A 26,959-nucleotide genomic window follows, 5' to 3' on the forward strand; every position below is an offset into this window, starting at 1 on the left:
TAAGTCTTAAGGATAAACCCACCTGCGGGCTTGTTGTTTTCTTTTGTTTTGGCATTGAGTCTAAATCAACAGTTACATTATTATAACAGCCACCTAAATCTCCATTAGTAATAGACATTCACCTTTGCTTATCTACCTATATTGGGTTTGGAGTGAACCGGCATCCCAAAGTTAATTAAATGACATTAGACCTGTCTTTTGCAGTTTCTATCTGTGAATGCCAGATTTGTTTGTGCATTAATTAGATGTTTATTTCTACATCATCCTTCCAGTACATTTGTGTGTATATGAGAGAGAGAGAGGGAGAGAGATTAGGGCTTGAGAACCTGAATACATTTAATTATTTTTACTTTGTTGTCGTAAAAAATTATTAATGGAGATGGTACCACTTTTACTGTGTCAATCATCACATTGTTAAGAGTTATAAATACAGATCCTGTTTATACTGGGAGTACAATTTAGAAATGATAGGAAACGAGACTGCGAGAACCATTACTGGGTATATTAGTTTGCTAGGTTTCCTGTAACAAAGTACCACATGCTAGTTGGTATAAAAAGCAGAAATGTATTGTTTTACATTTCTGGAGGCTTGAAAGGTCCAAGATTAAGATGTCAGCAGGGTTTGGGCACCTGGGTGGCTCAGTCATTTGAGCCTCCGACTCTGTCTCAGGTGATGATCTCATGGTTCGTGGGTTCAAGCCCCATGTCAGGCTCTGTGCTAACAGCTTGGAGCCTGGAGCCTGCTTTGGATTCTGTGTCTCCCTTTCTCTGTTTCCCCCCTCCCCCGCTTGCTCTGTCTCTGTCTCTCCCTCAAAAATAAATAAACATTTAAAAAAGTATGAAAAAGCAGTGTTGGTTCCTTCTGAGGGCAATGAGGGAGACTGTTTAGTCCCTCTTACATGTCATCTGGTGATTTGCTGGCAATCTTTGGTGCCCCTTAGCTTGTAGAAGCATTAATTCTGATCTCTGCCTTTATCTCCATATGACATTTTCCTTGTGTGTGTAATATGTGTCCATATATCTCTTTCTTATATAATGATATGAGTCATGCTGGATTAGGAGCCCACCCTATTCCAACATGGTCTCATCTTTACTAATTACACTGGCAACGCCCAGTTTCCAAATAAAGTGTCATTCTGAGGTACTGGTGGACTTCAACATGTGGGCAATACAGAAACAACAGCAACAACAACAACAACAACAACAACAACAAACTAATGTAACAAATAACATGTTTGTTTTTTAGTAAAATGTGCTTTTTAAAGTAATGGAAATAATTCTGTGCATAGCAGAACACAGCAGTCTGAGAATAGAACACGTTTGTTAGAAGAGCTCCTTTAATTTGTATTCAGCAAACAACACCACTTATTCTAGACAACTTAAATTTTAAGTCCTGGATCAGAACCATCATCCAGTTTTCCTGAGAAGTTGGCTTCTCATGAGAAACATTAATCTAGTTTTTATTTTGTTTTTGTTTTTGTTTTTAACTTTCACGGTTAATTTTATGTGCTAACTTGACTGGTTGAAACAAGGAATGCCCAGATATCTCTAGTTGAATGTGATTTGTGGTTGTGTCTATGAGGTTGTTTCCAAAAAAGAATAGCATTTGAATTTGTGGGTTGAGTAAAGCATCTGGACCTCCCCAGTGTCAGTAGGCATCATCTAATCTGTGGAGGATCTTTAGAAACTTTGTCATTTTGCCCTGTATGAACTCTAATGTGAAATGCTGCTATCTGAGCAGTTAATTATAAATTTTTATCTCTGACAAATCAGCAAACAATTTTGCCTGAGAAACAGTAGTTTTTGTTGAGGAAAAAAAATGTTTATTAAAGAGAATTGCTCCAATTTTTTAAAAACAGGGTAGAGATGTACCCAGTTTCACTTATTAAAAAACCTTCTCATATTTTCAGTTTATTTTTAATGTTTATTTACTTTTGAGAGAGACAGAGTGCGAGTGGGGTAGGGGCAGAGGGGAGACACAGAATCCAATCCGAAGCAGGCTCCAGGCTCTGAGCTGTCAACATAGAGCCCAACACCCGGCTGGAACCCATGAACCACGAGATCATGACCTGAGCCCAAGTCGGATGTTCAACTGACTGAGCCACCCAGGCTCCCCAAAACCACCTCAGATTATAAAAGTAGAACCAAAATAGTTAATTATCACAAACTGCTCCATCATTTTCTGAAAAAAAAATTGAACCCAGTATCCACAATATTGTATTCCCCCCATCCCAATAGTCTATTTGTTGCTTTGGTTTTTGGGGTTTTTTTGTCTTTTGGGGTTTTGGGGTAGTAGGTTGTTTGGTCTGCAAAGTGAGCTAACTTCTAGATTATAATACTCTGTGGCCTACCAGCTGACAACAGATGCTGTAAATGTTAGACTTCACATGAGCAATAATTGCAATTAGTTTTGGGGAGGACTCATGTCCTGTGAAGCAAACAACTGTAACAAAGACCCAAGTGTCAGTTTTGCAATGTTCTTAAAGTTTCTGAGGATACCAGCAATTCATCTATATTTTGAATACTTACAAATTTTTGTGGTGAGACAAATTTCTCTAAGTTTTTCTGTAAATGTCTAGAAAAAAGCAAAGGAAAGTCTCAAGACCCTTGAGGAATACTTTATTAAAATATATTAAAAAATTGTTTTTAACGTTCATTTATTTTTGAGACAGAGAGAGACAGAGCATGAATGGGGGAGGGTCAGAGGGAGAGGGAGACACAGAATCTGAAACAGGCTCCAGGCTCTGAGCAGTCAGCACAGAGCCCGACATGGGGCTCGAACTCACGGACAGTGAGATCGTGACCAAGCCGAAGTCGGGTGCTTAACTGACTGAGCCACCCAGGCGCCCCAAAAATATATTTTTTTAACGTTTATTTATTTTTGAGACAGGGAGAGACAGCATGAATGGGGGAGGGTCAGAGAGAGAGGGAGACACAGAATCTGAAACAGGCTCCAGACTCTGAGCTATCAGCACAGAGCCTGACGCGGGGCTCAAACTCACGGATTGCAAGATCATGACCTGAGCCTAAGTCGGATGCTTAACCCAGGCGCCCCAAAGAATACTTTAACATAAATACTGAATTCCTTCCTAAAGAAAAGTAAGCAATAATTTAGATCCTTTCTCTAGTGAAACAGAAAGAAATAGAGAAAAATCAGAACGTAGATGAATTATAGAGAAATATTGTGCAGACAGTGTTACTCAAGGCAGAAGTGAGAATAGTTACTGCGTTGGGAACTACAGAGATTGATGGAAAAATTATGCACAAAAATGTATAGTGGTTAATCATCTTTATCAAATTTACCTTCCTCCTTTATCAGAAGCATAGTATTACAGGTGAGTGCACTATTTAAATTACTCTTTACTTTTCTTATTGCTTTATAACTATTTTATTCCCCCTAATTGAGATATTGACAAAGGATATTATTTTACATATGGCCATGGATTATTCTTTTGGGAAATGATTTTTATGGTTCTTTATCTCAGATTACATGTCACTAAGGCATCCTCCAAAGTGACACACTGATTTATTCAGCTCAGTGTTTTTCCAAAAAGGTATGAAAATTCCACTCTCTGCCATATCCCAAAGCTATGTGGTTTGGAGTGTTTTTCCAGAATGGTCTGCCACTATCTATCAGAACACTTTACTTTCAGAAGGCACATAGTTGATCAATTTAGGTGTCTTTTACCAAGTTGCTCCACAGACTATCTGGAATACAGGGTTATGGTAACCTTTAAGTTACATGGCAGGTATCTCTCTAGTAGATTTAAAGGAAAATCAAGAGAAAATACCTTGCACATGTTTCTCAGCAAGAGGACCTATCTGTATGGTAAAAGCAGAGGAAAAGGAAGAGATAAAAGGCCGATCTGAAATACCAGCAACCTGTATTGCTCTATCACCAAATGGAAAGCAAGAAATTTCTGAGGAAATTGCAGAATAATAAGTATCACTAATATCACCAGTTGCCACCCTGCCCCCCAACCCCCCCGAGATTCATTAAATCGGTCCATTTTAAGACACTTGTCAATCGCTCCCTAACCTTCTGGGCTTTCTTGGTTTCCTTGTTACTAATTCCTGCACCCCCAGAGTCTCTTTCTACAACTCCTTTTTCAACATCCTGGTTTTTTTTTTTTTTTTTTTTTTCAATAATGACATACAGTTTCCTTTCTTCATTTTGCCTTTTGTGGGTTAGTCAGAATAAAGATCATTCCCTTTAGCAAAGAGTTCTAACTGAGCAGCCTGCATAACACTCTAATTTCTCTTCCTCTTTTTTTTTCTCAGTGTCCCCAAACTGAATAGTTGCTATTAAATTTGAGTAACATTATGTCCTTGCCATTTTACCACCTTTTTCTTAACTTGATTTTGGATAGTTGCCAAAAAAGCCAGAGAAAGTTTGCTAAGACCAAAGGGCAGATTTTATCTGCCCCTGGGTCACTGACAGTGAACTCTAAGGAAGCCTCAACAATCTGCTGAAGGAAATCAGTGAAGAATTCACGTATTTTCTGGGTACACAGCTGCAATTTCTTCCAGCTTACTTGTAGTTAGTGAGAGAGGCTTCAGATATTACCCTAAGCAACCTCTCATGGTGGGTTTCGTACTCCCTTAGTTTTCCAATAGTTTGGGAGGTGGTAGAAAGTCAGCTTCCCTTGGCCACCATACTGCTTTATGTGGTGATCTTCTGGACCCCGATGCACTTACTCCATTTATTTTTTTTTTATTTTTTTAACGTTTATTTATTTTTAAGACAGAGAGAGACAGAGCATGAATGGGGGAGGGGCAGAGAGAGAGGGAGACACAGAACCGGAAGCAGGCTCCAGGCTCTGAGCCATCAGCCCAGAGCCCGACGCGGGGCTTGAACTCACGGACCGCGAGATCACGACCTGAGCTGAAGTCGGACGCTTAACAGACTGAGCCACCCAGGTGCCCCTCCATTTAATGAGCAAAATCACTTGTTGCAGAATTCCATGCACTAGCCAGTCCACACCCCCATTTATGGGTTGTAAACTGAAAGCATTCTAGTGCACAGGGAAGAGAAGCCTTTATGTGAATAATACGAGCCAGCAAGAAAGGCATGTGGCTTACCCCAGAGGCCCGAATAGCTTCTCAATGGCATTAGCTTTCCTGGTGACCTGAATAGAAAGAGCTAATTTTCCTCATACCGAGACAAGAAAAATGTGAACTGCTGTATATATTAATTTGGTTTCTCTTCCTATATTGATGCTTGTCAACCTAATACCTCACCTCATTTGTTTCCTTTGAAGGGACTAGTGCAGTTTTTCTCCATTCTGCTGCCTTCATATATGGACAGAATCCTTTACTCAAGTTTTCAGTGATTCTCAGATCAGGTCTCTTTAGCATGTCTGCTTTCCCAGCTATCTGGTGTGTGGCTGGTAATGGACTCTTGGAGGTGGAATTTGGGCTAGGCCAAGAGACATGTAAATCTGTGTGATCAAAGAAAGCAGGTAATTCATTACTGGCTAAAGATATTATGTTCTAATCCCTTTTTGAAAAGAAATCCAACAATGAAGCGAACTAGCCATCTAAAAAATCATCATTTCCCCCTTCCTTTCATTGGTCAGTTTGAGACAAGGAGGGATACAGATATACTGGGGAAGTAGAGGAAACATGGACAGCAGAGAAGTTCTCCATAGACCTATCATTACAAGTGTTGGGATTAGGGTATGAAAATTTAGAATGTAAACACCTAAATACTGGAATATAAAGAAGAATTGTACTTTTGTACAATGAAAATAGTGCTTGGGGTGCCTGACTGGCTCAGTCAGTAGAGCATTTGACCTTTGATCTCGTGTTTGTAAATTCAAGCTCCCTGTTAGGTGTAGCAATTACTTAAAAAAATTAAATAAAGAAAACAATGCTTGAATAGTGTTAACTTTTAATAGATGTTAAAATATATTTTAAAATGAGTATTAATATTATATTTATGTACAATGGAACTATAACTTGGAAATTGGTTATCCTTATATAAGAGATTAGTTAGCTTGTTGAGTTCAATTTATTCCTCTTTTCCATAGAATAGTCATAAAAATATGAACTTTATAAAAAAACAAAAAAAGAAACCTTCAATTTTTTCTACTTTGAAGGTAAGCCATCTTTTCTTGCTTCTAAATAAATTCACAAACATTCTGATTTGTGTTGGGAGAAATTGTTTTGAAATAAAGCAGAGACTTTACTGGAAAGTTATAGATTAGTGTTTTTCAGCTTAGAACATAAAGTGAGATTAAACAATGATTTTTCTATGTTTTTTTTTTTGTTTGGCAATACTTTATAGAGATTAAATTGATACAGATGAATGGGAAAATACATGTTTATTATAAAACTTTTTAAAATTTTTTTTCAACATTTATTTATTTTGGGGACAGAGAGAGACAGAGCATGAATGGGGGAGGGGCAGAGAGAGAGGGAGACACAGAATCAGAAACAGGCTCCAGGCTCTGAGCCTTCAGCCCAGAGCCTGACGTGGGGCTCGAACTCACGGACCATGAGATCGTGACCTGGCTGAAGTCAGATGCTTAACCGACTGTGCCACCCAGGCGCCCCTAAAACTTTTTTTAAAGAAAGAAAACTGTATAGCCTGTGGAGCAAAATGAAATTTATTTTAATTAAGATTGTAACATATTACACTCTATTTGGTTTATTGGAAATTTGAAGCTAAGGGAAAATAACTTATAATTTTCAAATCACAGTCCAGGGTTCTTTATTTCAACAACCAAAGGAATTATAAAATGAATAAAAATGGAAAAGACTGCATAATGCAACATTAAGTATGTTTGTTTTGAACCAAATTATAAGAACTCTTTAAATGAAATCGGATCACTTGACCATCATTGGGTCCCAAAATGTCCCTGATAAAGTAGGGAACCCTTCCTAGACTGTCCAATTCATGTGATCCCTACGTTAGTTTGACTCAGAATGTGAGTTTCATATGTTCAAAAGCTTTTATTAGAGGAGGAATACATTTATCAGTACTAAAAACAGTATTGAACACGTTTTCAGAAATAATCTGTTTATTGGAGCCATTTGCAGTGCGCTCCTGAATGAAGAACAGAAGCAAATTCACCCAGTATTACTTATCAAATATCTTACTTTTACCTCAAGATAAATAGTTAAATGTAGTTAATTTGTTATAAAATTAAATAAACCTTAATTCTGATACTAAACATGATTCCTATGCTTATCTATGCAAAGGCCTTAGATACAAAGATGTTAAGTGAAAGAGTGGAAATGGGCATCACAAACTATTAAAATAAAAACTCTTTCAGAAAAATATCTCTTGGAACCAATGCAAAGAGTTCTCCATTTATTGAAGATCTAGTGTATGCCAGGCTATAATCTAAATGTTCATGAGACAATTCAGAAGCCTTTAGGACAAAACGGGATTCTTCTAAAATAACAATTGCCCATGTTAGTCAGAATGGCATTTGAGCATTGTACTTTTATAATGTTACACAATTTTTCTTCTTATACCTCTTTGTCTAAGTACAGGGTCTTTCTTTTGGTAAATATACCAATGAATAACACTGGTAAAGGTAATTTGCTGTATACATATAAAACTCTATTTGAAAGGATTTATTGCTTAACAGGTTTTCATCATAGGATAATGAATTGTACCAATTATCTAACTATAATTAGATAAAGTGCCTAAATAATTTAACCAGTTGGGTAAGGGATAAGCCAAGGATTGGCAAACTGATCTACTTCTTTAATTATTGAACATATTGTCCCCTGTACAAAATTCAGATTTCATTGTACTGAATTTTAGCATTAATAATACATAATGCTAAAGAAACCACACACTATTCTTCTAAATAAAGAGTCTGTTTCAATAAGTGAGATCTGTGGTTTTATGCTGGGAGCCTTTTTGTTTGATTATTATGTTGCTGTTTGATTGTTTCTTCTCCTTATTTAAATATTTAATGAAAGTTTTATCCAACTTGTGCTCTGAGGCTTTGAAGCAAAGGGCATAATTTAAAATATCTAATAAGTAAACAAATGTCAGAGTACTGAAAAAAATGTGGGATATGTAAAATATATTAAAAGCCCTATTTTAATAATAGAATAAATTCTGCTTTTCTCTTGAGATAATTAAGTGAAAGAAATAAGATTCAATAAGCTGTAAAATCTTTTCAAAACGTGGCTGTGAAATACTAATTTTTGCCTGTTGTAGTGTCTTGCACATAATAGTTGCTCAAAAATGATCAGATATAGATCCTGCAAAAATGCCTTTAATAAAGTACCAGATACCTTTTTAACATTTTCCATGTGTCATGCAATGTTGTAAATACTGAATGAGGAAATATTTTTAATAATAAGTAGGGCAGTTGAAAGTATTTTTATCACAAGTTGGAGGTCTCAAAGTTTTATTAATACCTATATATGTATTTATAACTAAATAAATATTATGGTGGCCATTTTCCAAAGGGTAATAGGAAATTATAGAATTATGAAGATTCAATTATTGATGGCCTTCAAAAGTGATTTAGGAATAGTGCATGGCGAATGAGTATAAAAAGGGTTATATTTAAAAGGAAACATTTGCTGCTTTAGATATAACTCTTAAGTGAGAGAGAGTTAAAGATGGCAGCAATTGTATATATAATATGTGATATATATGTATATTTTTGGCCTGAGTGTGAGGAGGAAAAAACAATCAGAGATTAAGTATAAAAAGGCACATATTGAAATGTGAGCTCCACATATCTTGTGAAAATTAAAAAAAAAAAAAGCGGTCACTAAAATGGAGAACTAGAGCTAGGCTGTCAGTGTTCCCTTGACTATGTATTTAATTTTTTTTTTCACTGTTTATTTATTTTTGAGAGAGAGAGAGAGAATGTGAGCAGGGGAGGGGCAGAGAGAGAGGGAGACACAGAATCTAAAACAGGCTTCAGGCTTTAAGCTGTCGGCCCAGAGCCCGACGCGGGGCTCGAATTCACGAGCTGTGAGATCATGATCTGAGCCGAAGTTGGACGATTAACTGACTGAGCCACCCAGGTTCCCCTGACTATGTATTTTATATTTGAGAAAAACTTGGGGAGACTCGAGATAGAGAGAAATCAGTTTATAAGGTCACATTGCCTCTGAACTTAGTCTTCACATTTTCAGTACTCTGGTTGAGCAATCGTTCTATTCTCCCATAACTGTTCAGTTGACTAAGATGGGAATGATTAGTTAACATAAAAATACTGACTCAGTTCAGTCACTGAATATTAGATTACTAGAGAAATCTTTAAAGTCAAAATTTTAGTCTCTGGCATATTTTGTGTAATTCCTTTTATTGTCTTTAGGAAATTCCCAAATGACTACTAAAATGATTGCTAATTATATATTTTCCTTTCCTTCTCAAATTCACAGGGGTATTTTGAATAGCTAGCAATGCAGCAAACCAGTAACCTTGTCACTAGATATTAACTCTGCAGCAGAAGCACTAGATTGGTACCCAAATGCCATGACTGAATAATGTTATTCTGTAATGTATAACTTATGTTTTTCACTTGCTATTTATCTGTTTATTTATTTATTATTTATTAGAATTAGACTGAGACTATGGATTCTGTCCCAGGAAAATTAACAAAAAATATACAAAGAGAATTTTTCATATTTTTGTCAGGAATTGCCCGAATACATTCAGTTCTACTCATGGATCTCTCCAAAATCATGGATGCAGATTAATAATTCTTGTTCCATTTCAGAGGGAAAAAATGGATTTTTTTAAACCTACATTTATATACATAATCAGTAGACTTGTAATCTCTCATGTGGGCTCCACTATATAAATAATTTTATATAAAATTTCAATAGTTTTATTTATAAATTCATGTATATAATTCCATAATGAAATAGTATATATATTACAAGATGTATATAGAAGTGTTAGATGTATATAGAATTTTTAAATGATGGTATAAATAAAATATACGCATAATTTTTTACATTTTAATTCTGTGAATGAATATTTTTTGAACCACTTAATGTGTTCTTGCTCTACGTGTCATCCTTGTGCAGGGGCCATGCTAATCTTGTCTGCATCGTTCCAGTTTTAGTATATGTGCTGCCGAAGCGAGCACAATGTGTTCTCACTCTAAATTGAACACTTCTATTATGTTAGGAAATAAATATTGCAAATTTATTTATATTTTAAGTGTTCCTAATTATTTGGAAAAATGTTTTGCCATATTTTTTAAACAATTTTTTTTAACATTTATTTATTTTTTGAGAGATAGAGCATGAGCATGAGCAGGGGAGGGGCAGAGAGAGAGAGTGGGGGGGAGACACAGAATCCAAAGCAGGCTCCAGGCTCTGAGCTGTCAGCACAGAGCCCGACGCAGGGTTCAAACTCACCAGCTGTGAGATCATGACCTGAGCTGAAATCAGACTCTTAACCACTCAGCCACCCAGGTGCCCCTGACATATTTAATTTAAAACCTGTGTATATCTCACAATTTCTGTGAATTTTTAACAAAGAAACCCATATTATTTGGTTTTAATACTAAATTTTGTTCCTTGTTTAGTTAATCAGAGTTGATTAGTTATCCAGGAAGATGTTCATTTGGGATCTTTATATTTGAAAGAGCGTGGATGTATGGCCTTTGAGGAAAGACTGAATTCCTGATTTTTGTCTGAATAAAGCTTTCTAGAAGAAGCTTCTTTCACAAATACAATACAAACTGCTACTTTACATTCAAGTACAATTGAGTTCAGCAAATATTTTATGGCATTTTCTTGAATTGTTTGCAGTGTTGAAGACATAGAGTTGAATATGATCTCATCCCTATAAGGAACGATCTTTTAGTCTAGTGGCAGAACAACTTTTATACCAGTTTTTATAAATTTTTCAGACAAATAGATCAATAGATATTATTGTTTATACATCCCTTTTGTGATCTATCCTCACTGAACCACATTTATTTTAACCCCACCAAATAGTAATTGGTCAAAAGCCCTCTATAGGGGCGCCTGGGTGGCGCAGTCGGTAAAGCATCCCACTTCAGCCAGGTCACGATCTTGCGGTCCGTGAGTTCGAGTCTCGTGTCAGGCTCTGGGCTGATGGCTCAGAGCCTGGAGCCTGTTTCAGATTCTGTGTCTCCCTCTCTCTCTGCCCCTCCCCCATTCATGCTCTGTCTCTCTCTGTCCCAAAAATAAATAAACGTTGAAAAAAAAATTAAAAAAAAAGTCCTCTATATAAATAACCTAATCCCTAACTCCCTTGCTAGGGCAAGACATATTATGGTGAAGCTTCATAGCTAGAATTTAAATTTTGTCTTGCATTGTGTGGAAATAACAGTCATGATCATTTGTGGTGCTCTTAATCATGTCCTCTCTTAAAAATTCAAGTCCGTTAAATTTTGCCATATGACGTCCTTTAAGCAGTTGAAGACTTATTATGTCTTCTTTTATTCTCTTTTTTAAAAATTCATTTCAAAATCTTATTAGCTGTACTTACCTTCAAAATATCTTTTATGACTCCTCAAAAAATGTCTTTCCTTATTCCTATTGCAATTCTAAAAATTGGAGGGATAAAATAGAGTAAATAGAGAAGCCTTAACAATGTTTTCCTTATTACTAATATTAGAGGTTAATCAGATAACCTAGTTTACCTTAAGAATCAAATCCATCCACTGGCTCAACTCTGATGAAATTACCTCAGGAGATTCGGCAGAGCAAATCTGGGGAAAGCCAGTGAACAGTGGCAGTTAACACAATATCAAATGAGACAAAAATGTAGATGACCTATTTTCAGTATTCATGAAGACAAACAACCTTCCTGCTGCCTCCAAGCTGAATTTGGGGACAACTGTGAGAGAAGTTGAAATTGGGGGATGGACTTGTAAGAATGTATTGTGAAACTATGCAGTTTGGAAAAATGAGTAAAGCTGTTCACAGAAATAGTGTAGTAGTAGTGAGGGCATGCTGAGAAGTTTATTATGTAATGTAAGAGTTCAGTTAAATGGGACACACGGCAATAGGGATTGGAAGACAATGCCAGTTGAATAGACCAGAGCTGTGTTAGTTGGTAGACATTTAGAAAAAGGGAATGGAAGAGGGAACTGTGTATGCTGACATTTCCAGCTGTGTACCTGAACACATGTGCATCTCTTAGAACTAATACAATAACACATTAATGTAGTACCTAGTAAGACCCAAATCCAAAATTCAAGAGCAGCTATGTCTGTCTTCAAAATTAGTGTATTGATATGTACTCGTTGTATTATATTGACAAGTCACCTAAATGGACCATGAGTTTAAAATGTACTGTATTAAGAAAAAGTTTCTATATATAAACTCTGTTTATAGGCAATGCTTATAAAATGACAATCTATAAATTTATCTTTACTAACAATCTTCATAATTTATAATGGTAGTACATGTTGGTAAGAAGCTGTCCCTTGGGAATGAGTCAGCCCAGAGTTATAATTCTGGTTCAGTTATAAACCGTGGAATCTTGGAAGAGAATGTTGAATTCCTCAGGCTGGATTCCCTTCGTTTCATAGAAGTGTTGTCAGAGTTGACTGTTATAATGTATATGAGGCATGTTTATCACAGTGCCTGGTAAGCACACAGTACCTGTGAAATATTATTTTGAAAGCCTCAGATGATTATTGTAATGAAATCAAGGTAGAGTGCACATTAGAAAGTAAGACTATAAACTGTGAGAGTTTTATTTTACTGCCCTCTATCACTCACAGTACACCGCACCTCAAAACACAACATTTTAAATGATTAGAAAACAGTAAATCACATGGAGTGTATTATATAATCTTATTATAAACTAAGAAAGTAAAAAAACCTCATTTTTTGGCTTTCTGAATATACACATACGCAAGTATTTTTCTGAAGTACACCAAAAAAGATGGAGCCTCCCCAAAAAAGTTGTATTTTACTATTCTTAATACTATGACAGCTATTTCAATACAAATAAAAAATATACTACAATCATAAGCCAAATAGATGTAGTTAACATTGTTTTTATATCCTAAGAGAGAGATACGTATATGATTATAAGATGAAATAAGGGAGAAAAGCCATAGGCATTGGAAAATGTTTGCATATACCTTCTCAATCTTTTATTGTTAGCACTTTGGAATCCAGCTGTTACTGCATTCTCTGAAAAATCCACTTTGCTTTCCCATATAAACTAATATTCGGTAGATATCCATATATCATGCTACTATCCCTCTGAAAAAATTGGATTATAAACATACCAGCAGCTAAACCAAAACATATGATATTTATTCTCTCTTTTACTTGGACTGCGATAGATATGACAACTGTATAAAGCCTACATATATTTAGAATTTATTCAAATTTAAAAAAAAAATAGAAGTTTAGCATGCATGTTACCTGCTCATGCAGTTGTATTATCTACAATATCAGGGAAAAAAATTCAAGCTGAAAAAAGCATATTTTTAAATGTTGTGTATATGTGTGTACATGTCTGTGTGTCTGTGTGTGGTTTTCTATATGGAATGGGAAAAGATTAATAATGCATTGATCTGTGGCTGCCCCATTTAAGTTTTCTCCCACAATTTGCTAACATAACTCAATATTTCCTGCACACAGAGATTTATTCCAATCAGTCATTTTCGACATTTCTTGACTTCTTGCTGTGAAAAGAATATATATGAACAAAGCAAAATCTCTAGCACCCGTGTCTGATAACAATAGTGTCAGAAAATGCTTTCACATATTTCCTCTCTATAAAAACAGCCCATTGGCATCATATTGCTTATTAACCACTATTACAATTGAGAAAAAAAATTTATTTCTCATTTCTTTTATACCCCAGTACATTTATGTAACCCTTGGTTAAGTAATCTGAGGAAGTTTTAATTCAACTCTGATTTATTTTTTATTTTTTTAATGGTTATATATTTTTAAGAGAGAGAGACAGCGTGAGCAGAGGAGAGGCAGAGAGAGAGGGAGACACAGAATCTGAAGCAGGCTCCAGGCTCTGAGCTGTCAGCACAGGGTCCGATGTCAGGCCCAAACCCACGAACCACGAGATCATGACCTGTGCCAAAATCAGATGCTTAACCAACTGAGTTACCCAAGCACCCCTAGTTAAACTCTTACTAGATGAAGATTACAATAAAACCAGTTATAATCATCACGTTAGTCTTGGCTGTCAGAATAAGGTGTCTCTGATGAGAGGCCGTTGTCTTCATCCCTTTTTCTTCACCTAGCCAACACCAATGTCCTCCCTCATTTATGTAAACATTGTCATACAAATGCCAACATCATACTCCATTCTTCCTTCCGGATTTGTTGCCGGCCTTGTTTGTCACTCACAATTCTGTATGTACCTAGGAGAAAATACATATCAAATGTTATCAGAATATATGCATGCATGAGTATATGCGTGTATATGCAACTTTTCATAAAAACACTGGCTGCCTAAGACTTATGCTTTCAATGTTTCTGCTTCCCTTTATCCGTCATTTTTTCCCTGGGGAATTTATTTCACTGCTCTTCATCTTACTTTTTCTTTAGCACCATCTCACAGTTGTTCCTGTGTTGCACATTTAACACAGAACCCACATAGTTCACATTGCAGTCAGAGGTTCATCCATCTTTACCTTTGGTCTTTTATACTCAGAAAGTTCTCGTGTGCTACTTTGTCTGAATTCATCACTTACACCATGAAATTTTAGAAACATGCACTAAGAACAAGAATAGGTAATTATATTCTGTCCTTGAGAAATAGCCTTTACAGTATTAGATATATTAATATTTCATGGCTATATTTCAATATGATTTTATCATATTTGTTTAAGCAGTATAAAAAAAGCAAACCAATTTGGCTCTAGTGGTAGAGAGATGTTTCTTTAGAATAGGACTTTTAAAAATTTCGCCTTGTTTCTTTGGGGATATGAAATGACTATGAACTTTTATTCAAGTTGGGTTTGTTTCTTTAACTGCTTCTAGGTTACTCAAGCCTGGGGTATCAGGTACTCCGTTAAAAAAAAATACCTTTCTCTGGCGCAAAAATTTATATCAATTTGGAGCTTCTGTTTACGCATAAAAGTTCTTTATCTGCTCTTTCTTATCTGCTCCAAAGGAATTACTGTATCTACCCAGCAACTTTGGACCTATGTCATATATATAGCTTGGCTTTTTCCCAAGCTGAGGCGTCACAAATGATGCAATGAACTCCAGATAGTGCAGTCATTGGCAAAGACAGACTGAAAGACTGTCTGACCCACAGCCAGGTTCATAGTATCTTGGATTCATGCTATGGGGTAGGGGTGTGTGTGTGTGTCTAAGTATGTAAGCACTTTAAGAGGAAGATTTTACAGTCTGTTCACAGTGTGACTAGTATTTACAAACAACTAAGTCAGAGACTTTCTGGCTATTGTACCATCATTAAGAATGAGGCTGGGGACGCCTGGGTGGCTCAGTTGGTTGGGTGTCCGACTTTGGCTCAGGTCATGATCTCCTTGCTTGTGAGTTCAAGCCCCATGTCAGGCTCTCTGCTCTCAACACAGAGCTGACTTCAGATCCTCTGTCTCCCTTGCTCTCTCTGCCCTTCCCCTGCTTTCTCTCTCTCTCTCTCTCTCTCTCTCTCTCTCTCTCTCTCCCCCAAAGGTAAATAAACATTAACAAAAAAGTTAAGAATGAAGTTGATCTCAGAACCTAATAAAGTAACTGGAGTAATAATGTGTCTTTTGAATGCCCTTACATTTTGATGTCTTTCAGAGTTTCAACTTCTCGCCTGAAGGTGTTATCAAACTATATATGCTTCCTTAATGATCTTATCCCACCAGGTCCACATTTGAAAATGTCATTCATGGTAATGGCTCACAAATCAGTCCCTCCAAACTGCACTACTGAATACTACATGATAAAAGCTATTTTTTTTTTTGAGCAACCACTGTATACTAGGCACTTTCCTAAGAATCTTTTATATTTTTACTCATTTAGCCCTCAAATATGTGAGGTAGGTACTATTTTTACCTCTTTAGAAAGGGACATTTGGGCATGTATGTTACATATACGTAACCTGAAAAAATTCTCAATCCCTTTTAACCTACATTCAATTATTTGAAGCGTGTCAGAGACAGTGCATTAAATCAAAGAAATAACTTAAAATAGAAGTATTTCTAATACAATGGAATTTTGACATGGGATATTTCTGAGTGTGTTCCAATGTTTATGTCATATGAATGACTTCTTACTCTGTCAACAAATTATAAGAACTAATCAAAAGCAAGGACTTCAAACAAAAGATATTTCCATAATCATAAATATAGAACTCGTATGTATTCCAGGTTTGATTCATTTGGTATGTGTCATTAGAGAACAAAAGTAAGATAATAATTGCCTTCCTTAATTCCTACATTCAGAAATAACACTAATATTAACTTCCTCTGTATCTTTTCACTCTGTTATAACATATGTCCCTATGCATGGATAACACATGTACATATAAATATTTACATTATATTTAATAGATGTGCATAATTCAATGGTAGATACACATTCTAGCATATTCAGGTATCTGGATTTAAACCTATTTCAGTTAGTTTTTGGTGAATGACAAATATACCACAAATTAGTGGCTTAAAATAATAGCCATTTATTATTTTGTATAGATCTATAAGAAGGTCAGACAGTTCTCCTAATTTGGACCAGCACAAGGCTTGTTCATGAATAGCCTCAGCTGAAAAATGCAGCTTTGTTCCATGTGGTCTTTAATCTTTCAACACACTACTCAGGGCTTGTTCTGATGGCTGTAACAGAGACCCAAGAAAGAGCTATCTCAAGCAAGTTTTCAAGGATGAGGTAGAGGATCAAGAGTGATGACAGAAACATGCAGCTGCTTTCTTGGACCTCTGCCTCCATGAAGTTTGCTGCTGTCACATTGGCAAAAGCAAGTCAAATAGACATTGTCTGTCTGACAAGCACAGACTTAGTATCTGGAGCATTGTGAGGGAGTGGGGAGAAGACCCTCCCCCAAGAGCATAAAATATTGAAATACTGGAGATATTGATGGAATAAATTCACACAATTTTTAAAAATTATTTCAGATGATTCCCTAAAATAAACAATACCAAAGAGAACATCTTTTAGCTAATCATTTTTATACTTATGGTATGACATAATATTCTTACTGTTAGCTCTGGAAGATCCCAGTGCTGAACATTTTTCTATATTGAGTTTGTCAAATCACAGATGACAAATTCTAACATACATGGAATGGACTTTAAAACAAAACACAAACAAAAGTAGTGCAATGTTGCTTGCTCTGCGCCATGAGATGTTAAGATGTTGAAAAGTACTACAAACAGGATGTGATTTTTTTTTTTTTTACCTGTAGCCACAGGACACTAAAAAACAGCTTCAGAAACATTAAGAATCAATGGTGTGTGAAATGTTGACATTTTCAGTATTTTGGTTCACACTGTTACATTGTTTGGAAGATGATTGCCTTCAGGATAGAATCCCATCATTTTATGTCAAACTTGAAAAATACTAAGTACAACAGTGGATATTGTCCTACAAAATATAAACAACTGCCTATTCAGACAATCAGCCTCTCTGAGGTTAAGAATGCTTTTACCCTACCTTACCAAGAATTCTGACAGCTGTATATTCATATTATATTAGAGACCTTATAAAAAAATTTGTCCTTGAGAGCATGAATGTGTAGAATAATTGAAGCACCCCCAGCTCAATGTGTATAACCTTTTCTCTTTTCATTAAATCTGTTTCTGGAATAGTAATAGAAATCTTGATTGTCAATTACCTTTCACTTACCATGGGGATGCTTTGTCATGCTATAACATAAGCAACATGTGTTTTATAAACCAATGGCATTGGTGTAGTGAAGGTTTAAAATCTACCACAAATTAAGTAAACAACAATTAAAAAAAACCTCCTGAACATATCTAAATAAAGTGATATATATGAAATTACTGTCATATATAAAGTAATAAATAACCAAACACATCCTTCTTACAAGTAGGTGGATTTAAAATAACAGCCAGAATAGGCATTCTTTTTATATAAGGGATCATTTGCCCAAGAGAAAGCTTTAGTCAAATTTGTCCCATAGGCACGCATAATACGTATGCATATGTAGTATATAATTGAAATGAGAGTAGATGATTTTTCATCTTTATTGGTTTTACAAAAATGCACTGGCCAATATATAATAAGTTGCATGAGGTAAGTATAATTAATAAGACATACTCTATTATTGATTTCAACTCTTCCTGGAGTGCAAATCACTATTTTAACTTTTATTTTTTTTTTTTCAAATTCTAGTTAGTTAGAATATAGTGTAATATAGGCTTCAGGAGTAGAATATAGTGATTCATCACTTACATATAACACTCAGTGCTAACACACATGCCTTCTTTAATACCCATCACCTGCTTAGCCCATCCCTTGCCTAACTCCCCTCCACCAACCCTCAGTTTGTTCTCTATAGTTCAGAGTCTCTTATGGTTTGCTTCCCTCTATTTTTTTCCCATTCCCCTATGTTCATCTGTTTTTGTTTCTTAACTTCCACGTGAGTGAAATCATACAGTATTTATCTTTCTCTAACTTCTATCGCTTAGCATAATACACTCTAGCTCCATTCACATTATTCGGTAGACAAGATTTCATACTTTGTTATGTCTGAGTAGTATTCCATTGTGTGTGTGTGTGTGTGTGTGTGTGTGTGTGTATACACACACACACCACATCTTCTTTATCCATTCATCAGTTGATGGATATTTGGGCTCTTTCTATAATTTGTCTCTTGTTGATAATGCTGCTACAAACATCAAGGTGCATGTACCTCTTCAAATCATTATTTTTTATCTTTGGGTAAATACCTAGTGCATTGCTAGGTCATAGGGTAGTTCTCTATTTTTAACTTTTTGAGGAAACTCCATACTGTTTTCCAGAGTGACTGCACCAGTTTGCATTCCCACCAGAGAGTTTCCCCTTTCTCTACTTCCTCACCAACATCTGTTGTTTCCTGTGTTGTTAATTTTAGCCATTCTGACAGGGATGAGGTAATATTTCATTGTGATGAGTGATGTTGAGCATCTTTTCATGTGTCTGTTGGCCATCTGGATGTCTTTGGAAAAAACATGTCTTCATGTCTTCTGCCCACTTCTTAACTGGATTATTTGTTTTTTGGGTGTTGAGTTTGATAAGTTATTTATAGATTTTGGATAGTAACCCTTTGTCAGATATGTCATTTGCAAATGCCTTTTCCCGTTCCTTAGGTTGCCTTTTTGTTTTATTGTTTTCTTCTCTGTGAAAAAGCTTTTTATCTGGATGAAGTGTCAATAGTTCATTTTTGCTTTTGTATCCCTTGCCATTAGGGAAATGTCTAACAAGAAGTTGCTATGGCCAGAGTCAAAGAAGTTGCTGCCTGTTTTCCTCTAGGGTTTTGATAGTTTACTCTCTCACATTTAGGTCTTTCATCCATTTTGAATGTATTTTTGTGTGTTGTATAAGACAGTGGTCCAGTTTCATTCTTCATGTTGTTGTTTAATTTTTCCAACACCATTTGTTGAAGAAACTGTCTTTTTTCCATTGGATATTCTTCCCTGCTCTGTTGAAGATGAGTTGACCATATAGTTGTGGATCCATTTCTGAGTTTTCTATCCTGTTCCATTAATCTATGTGTCTATTTTGTGCCAGTACCATACTGTCTTGAGGACTGCAGCTTTGACATACAGTTTGAAGTCCATAACTTTGATGCCTCCAGCTTTGTTTTTCTTTTTGAAGATTGCTTTGGCTACTTGGGGTCTTTTGTGGTTCCATACAAATTTTATGATTGTTTGTTCTAGCTGTGTGAAAAATGCAGGTGGTGTTTTGAGAGAGATTGCATTAAATGTGTAGAGTGCTTTGGGTAATATAGATGTTTTAACAATATTTCTTCTTCTAATCCATGCACATCAAATATTTTTCCATTTCTTTGTGTCATCTTCAGTTTCTTTCATAAATGTTCTATGGCTTTTAGAATACAGATCTTCTTTTATCTTTGATTAGGTTTATTCATGGGTATCTTGTGGTTTTTGGATTGATTCCTTGATTTCTCTTTCTGCTACCCCATTATTGGTGTATAAAAATGAAACAGATATCTTTACATTGATTTTATATCCTGTGACTTTGCTGAACTTATGTATCAGTTCCAGCAATTGTTTTTTGATGGTGTCTTTTGGGTTTTCTCGATAGAGTATCATATCATCTTCAAATAGTGAAAGTTTGATTTCTTCCTTGCCGATTTGAATGCCATTTATGTTCTTTTGTTGTCTGATTACTGAGGCTAGGACTTCCAGTAACTACGTTAAATTGCAATGGTGTGAGTGGACATCCTTGTCTTGTTCCTGACAGTAGAGGAAAAGCCCTTAGTTCTTCCCCATTGAGGGTAATGTTAGCTATGGGTCTTTTGCATTTGGTCTTTATGATGTTGAGGTATGTTTCCTCTATCCCTACTTTGTTGAGGGTTTTTAATCAGGAATGGATGTTGCATTTTGTCAGATACTTTTTCTGCATCTATTGAGAGCATCATATTGTTCTTGTGGTATATCATGTTGTTTGATTTGCAACTATTGAACCACCCCTGTGGCCCAAGGATAAATCTTTACTGTTGGATTTAATTTGCTAGGATCTTGTTGAGAATTTTTGCATTCAGTTTCATTGGGGATATTGGCCTGTGAAGTCTCCTTTTTAGTGGGGTCTTTGTCTGGTTTTGGAATCAAGGTAATGCTGGCCTTGTAGAATGAGTTGGGAAGTTTTCCTTCCATTTCTATTTTTGGGAACAGTTTGACAATAATAGGTATTAACTCTTGTTTTAATGCTTGGTAGAATATCCCTGTGAAGCCATCTGGCCCTGGACTTCCATTTGTTGGGAGATTCTTAATTACTGATTCAGTTTATTTGCGGGTTATGGATCTGTATGTTTAGAACACAGTTTAGCATTATGGATGTGGCATAAAACAATAAAAACTCATATACATTTCAGTACCATTTGGGGCATATGGAACACTAACCTCTTTATGTGAATCTTTCACATAAATAACTAGTATAGGTTTAGTTTAGTTTAGTTTTGCTTGTTTTTTCTGGATCCTTGAGATGTCATATTAGGCCAGTTATTTGATATCTGTCTTCTTATTAAATGTAGACATTTACTTCAATAAACTTACCTTCTAGTACTGCTTTTGCTATATCCCATAAGTTTTGGTATATTGTGGTTTGCCTTAGTGTGTATCCAGCTATTTTTTTAATTTTGCTTTTGGTTCCTTTTTTGACTTAATGGTTGTTCAGGAATGTGTTGCTTAATTTCCACATGTTTTAAATTTTACAGCTTTCTTTCTGGTATTGTGTTCTGCTTCCATTCCTTAGTGGTCAGAAAAGATATTTGGTATCCATTCTTCTTAAGTTTGTAAGACTTGTTTTGTGACCTAATATAATATGTGATCTAACCTGGAGAAAATTTCATGTGTGCTTGAAAAGAATGTATATTTTGCTGCTCTTGGGTAGAATGCTCTGTATTGAAAAAACAGGATATCCACATGCAGAAGAAAGAAACCTTGTATATCTTACATTATACACAAAAATCAATTCAAACTGGATGAAAGAATTAAATGTAAGACCTGAAACTGTAAAATTCCTGGAAAAATCTTCAAGACATTGGTCTTGGCAGTTATTTCATGGATATGTCACCAAAAGCACAGACCACAAAATCATAAATAAGTAAATAGCACATTGAAATGAAAAGCTTTTGTATAGCAAAAGGACAATTAAGAAAATGAAAAGGCAACCTATGAAGTGGGAGAAAATAATTGCAAACCATATATTTGATAGGATGTTAATATTCAAAGTATATAAGGAACTCCTGCATCTCAGTAGCAAAAAACCCTAAAAACTTGACTTAAAAATGGGCTAAGAGCTTAAATAGACATTTCTCCAAAGAAGACATACAAATGGCTAACAGGTACATGAAAAGGTGCTCTGTGTTACTAATCATCAAGGAAATGCAAATCAAATCTACAATGAGATATTACCTCAGAAGATACCTGCCAGAATAGCTATTAAAAAAAAAAAAAAGGACAAGTTCTGGTAAAGATATGGACAAATTGGAATCCTTATACACTGTTGGTGGGAATGTAAAAAAAAAAAAATACAGACACTATAGAAAACAGAATGGACATTCCTAAAAAAAATTAAAGATAGAACTACCATATGGTCCAACAAATATATCCAAAAGAATTAAAATCAAGATCTTAAGGAAATACTACACTCTGTTCATTGTAGCACTATTAACAATAGCCAAGATATGGGACAACCTAAATGTGCATTGACAGATAAGAAAAGGTGGTATGTACATTCAACAAAATATTGTTCAGCCTTAAGAAAGAAGGAAATATTGCCATGTGCAATAAAGTGGATGAACTTAGAGGACATTATGCTAAGTAAAATAAACCAGTCACAAAAGGATGAATACCGCCTGATTCCACTTATATAAGATAATCTAAAATAGTCAAACTCGTAGAGAGCAGAAAGATGGTTGCCAGAAGCTGGGGCATGGGAGAATGGGAGAAAGGGAGAGTTGTTCAACTGGTGTAAAGTTTCAGTTATGTAAGATGAATAGTTCTAGGGAGCTGTTGTTCAAATAGTGTCTATAGATAATAATACTAGTATATTATAAAAATCTGTTAACAGCATAGACTGTGTTAAGTATTTTTACCACTATATATATATATATATATATATTTAAAGTTTACTATTTTTGCTAATAAAGCATCATTATAAATAAATTTCAGTACAGTGCCTTCACCATAAAAACATGGTTCTAAAAATGTAATGACAAAGAGTAAATGTATTTTCAGTTTTAAGTTGCATCAGATTTACCTCTGAAAATGTTGAAGAAATTGGCCAATTCCTGGCACATTTGAATACTTTGCCTTGTGCCTAGTGATGGAAATTAATTTTCTTTGTAACTATTTTGCCATCTAATGGTCACCAATAATATATTGTAACTCATTTAATTTAAAATACTAATTATTAGGAAGTAGATATATTTTTGGACATCATTGATTAAAAATTTATATATTTTGATAAAATATGTTATTTGGGGATATTATACACTTCAATTTGTAGGAGATTAAAGTACATTTGGAAGTTAATTCTTTGGCTTCCATTTGTTGTAATATTTTCCCATATTTTGATTTGGCTCATAATAATCTTTCTCAAAATACATAAGTGGATCTAGTTTTATTGTTATTAATTTTCAGATACAAGGGCCAGTGATGTTTAGCAAATAAATATCTCTTTTCTATAGAATAAAATTAATGCTCATTACTTTACATTAATTTCTTTTTTTTTTTTTTTTGCTTTATATTAATTTCCTGGATAAACATGAGTTTCTACATTTTCAGCCCTTTTTAATGTTAATATTCAAGGGCTGACATCTTTACAATACTGAGTATTCTCATCGAAAATACTTTATACTTCATCACTTAGTCATGACTTATTTTACATCTTTAATAATATGATTTTGTTCATATAACGTCCATTATTATTATGTATGTTCCTATTCTTTATGACATTGTCTATTTTCCAATAGAATAACTGCATTTCATTTTGAAGCAGTTATTATAAATTTATTGAGATAATTATTTTATGGTTTATTTTTATAACCATCACCTTAACTAATTGTTTTAATAACTCTAGGAATTTTACAAGTTATTCTTGTTTTTATCATTATAATATATCATTCATAAATTATAGTGATTTGTCTTTTACAATAATTATGCCCATTAAAATCTTTTCTGATTAACATTGACTTTAGCTTTCTCCAATAATACTTATCAATATCTGTGATAGTTGGAATGTTTATCTCTTTATGATTTTGAAAGAAATTGCTTCAGCATTTGTTATTTAGTATAAAATTCCCTGTTGATTTTAGCAAATACCCTTTAATATATTTATATATTTTCTTCTGTTCCCACATTCCACTAGTTTACTTTTTCTGTTATATTATTCAGAAAGAGAAGTCTGTAGAACTTGATCTCCCAAATTCTCATAATCATTAATTAACTGTATGCATTCATTCAGTGACTAAAATTCAGAATACTGCAACAAGACTTCTCTGTGAAATAGGCAAAATATCCAACATTGCTTTCATGTCTGGAAAGTTAATAGTAGAGTGTAATAGCAATTGTAAGAGATGTTAAGTTTGTAGGGCACAAAGTTTTGTGTTTTTTGTGCATTGAAATTTGAAGTTATCCACAAACTGATTAGAAGTAAAGTTCCTTCTCCCTAATTAGAAGACCTATAAGGATAATCATGAATTAGCAATATAGTTTGAATGTCAGAAAGATATTCAGTTACTATTGCTTTTAAATAACTTGTTGAATATATTAGTAAGTAATTTTATACTCTTTTAGTATGGATAATGTCCGTAGTTACTGTATTATTTTATTTGTAATACTAAATGCATTTTTATTTTATATGTACAGAATTAACATGTTCAATAAGTATTCCATAAGTGTATATCTTTTCCTTTCAACTAATTGCAAACCAGTGTATTATCATAGATTTTATATTCCACATAAAGTGCTGGGCATATTTGTTAAATCATGTTAATTCATTTGATGCTTGACCTAGCAATTGGTGAGTGGCATTGCATAAAGCCAAAAGAAAAAAACATTGTTTCTACCACTCCTTATATTGGTGATTTTTTAAAGTATAAAACAGGTTAAGTAAGTTAAAGTTCTCTACTTTATATGGAGATTCTCCACTTAACAATATGAAATTTTCCATGGTTTACTTTAATATAGAATTTACCTATGCAAAAGACTCACCAATTTTTAAGTAATACTTGTACTGTATAAAGTGAAATAGGTATTTTCAGATTCAGTCATTTGTCTGAAGAGATGACTGCACTAGATAACTGTAATGTTTAAGGATTGAATATAGAGTTTAGTCATAATTATTACAGATTTTCAGTGAACCAGCACTATATATAAATTTCAAGTTCACTAGGTTCAAGTTGCGGCAACAAACTAGGGAATATATAGAATTCCGAATAATAATTCAACAAAGCTGAGTAATGCCACTTAATGCCAAGCATTGATCAAAACTTTTCCAGTCATCCTAAGTAAGTTTACTATAGAATATTGTCCCATGTTCCTGCTTAGCAACCATAACAGTTAATTCAGAGAGTGCTGCCATATGCTATCTTGTACATGAATTAGGTACAGCATGCCCCCAAACTGCCTGTTCTCATAACAGTCTTTAAAAGTTACTTTAAACTCAAACACCTACGTACAGATCGACAAAATAATAACCCTATCCTGATGGTGAATCACGTTAGAAATTGTTTATTTCATTGAACCTAGAAGTAGTTCATAAATTCTGTTCAGTAAAAGGAGAATGTTAAGAATGTGGAATCACATGCCAGGTGGCTACAGTAATAAATTTGACAACTAGAATTACTATAATAAAACGAATAGACTTTATTGGCAGGGCAAGACTTTTGCACTAACATATAAAACATATGCTATAAAATATATTTAACGATATTTATGTAAATTTCTCAAAGCACTGCATTGTCTTCTAGGATCTTGTACTCATTGCTAATCACAAATGTTAACATAAATTAATTGTATTTTAAGACACACTTTTAATAAATTTGCAATGTTATGTATCCTTATCTAAGAATACTCACAGTCTCTGAGTAACCAAAGGGTAGCTGTGAAATTCCTGGTTATAAAAATAGCCAGTAAAGGCAAAGCTCATTTTTCATCTATAATTATGTTATTATTTAAGAACTCTCTGGGACTTTATTTTCTTTTAAAAACGTTTCCCTAGAAAATGGGTTAGATTTAGAGAATCAGATCTAAATTAATATCTTTTTTCAGCAATGGGAAGGTTAATCTTGAGTTTCAGTTCAACTCTGGCATGTAAAGAAATAGCCACTCAAGCAAGGTCTTACAAGAAGACAAATTTGGACAAATTGAAAATCCATGACTTACCTTGGATCTACAGAGAACTGAGGTTTCAGGGAAAACTGTGACCCATAAATCTGTACACCTAGTAGCATCCAGAGTCCCTGATGAACTGTTCTTACCTAGAACAGAAGCCCCTGAAACCATCAAATGAGAGGAGTATTTGAATGTAATTTTGATGAGTTACTGGTAACTGGGCAATCACCTGGGGATCACAGTCTAATAGGGGTCCCTACACTTTCATTGGCTTACTTTTAGGAGCCCCATCAGGTTCCTGTGAGGATACAAGAAGTAGCCCCTGGCAGGGGGAACAGAGTAATCATTGTGTGATATACCCAGTCTTCATCCTCATGAAGTCCTAGTCTCCACCCCTGCTAGTCTTGATCTTTCACCTAAGTGTTCTGGGGAGCAGGGCATAATCAACTAGTTTAGGGCTACAAAGATACAGGTTGAGAACCCAACAGCCAGGAAAGGGAGGAGGGAGCAGGTGGGGAAAAAATCATTAAAAAGCAAAACAAAACAGTAGAAAAAATACCTGTGAAGGTCAAGGTCTCAAGACACAGGATCTAACTAACATTTAATCAGAAAGTTTTAGAATGTTCACTTTCTCCCACATATTACACTATAAATATAACTACAGTAGAATAGCTGGGAATTATACCTGAAAGAGCTTCAAGGAAAAGACTCAGAGGAAAGTACTTAGGGAAGTACAAAGTCAAGAAAGGAGACAAAAACAAAGACACTAGAGAAATTAGAATCTCAGTTTCTTATAGCTATACCAAATAATAAAGCTTGTCTTCTAGTCAGAATGACATAATCCTTACACTGAAGGTCTATTTACCTTAGTATATTTTCTCCTACAATATATGTTTTTTTTTTCCTTAATTACAAGGTATTTTAGAAAGCAAGGGCGAAACACTGTATGAAGAGACAAAGCACTCGTCAGAACACTGACTCAAAAATAATACAGATTTAGGAAATGA

The 26,959-nt window shown here is 34.7% G+C and overlaps 1 protein-coding gene and 1 non-coding gene across 2 annotated transcripts in view; one reads left to right on the forward strand and one right to left on the reverse strand.

Annotated features, from left to right (window-relative positions):
- The window catches only part of LOC123378984 (phenylalanine--tRNA ligase alpha subunit-like), a 134,166-nt gene that overhangs the window by 25,565 nt on the left and 81,642 nt on the right, over nucleotides 1-26,959 (forward strand). The window lies entirely within an intron of this gene.
- LOC111562051 lies at nucleotides 9,976-10,082 on the reverse strand. Its single transcript, XR_002745111.2, has one exon. It is a non-coding gene; the product is annotated as a U6 spliceosomal RNA (small nuclear RNA).

Source organism: Felis catus, chromosome C1 (genome assembly GCF_018350175.1).
Source record: "Felis catus isolate Fca126 chromosome C1, F.catus_Fca126_mat1.0, whole genome shotgun sequence".
In the NCBI taxonomy this organism is placed as follows: domain Eukaryota; kingdom Metazoa; phylum Chordata; class Mammalia; order Carnivora; family Felidae; genus Felis; species Felis catus.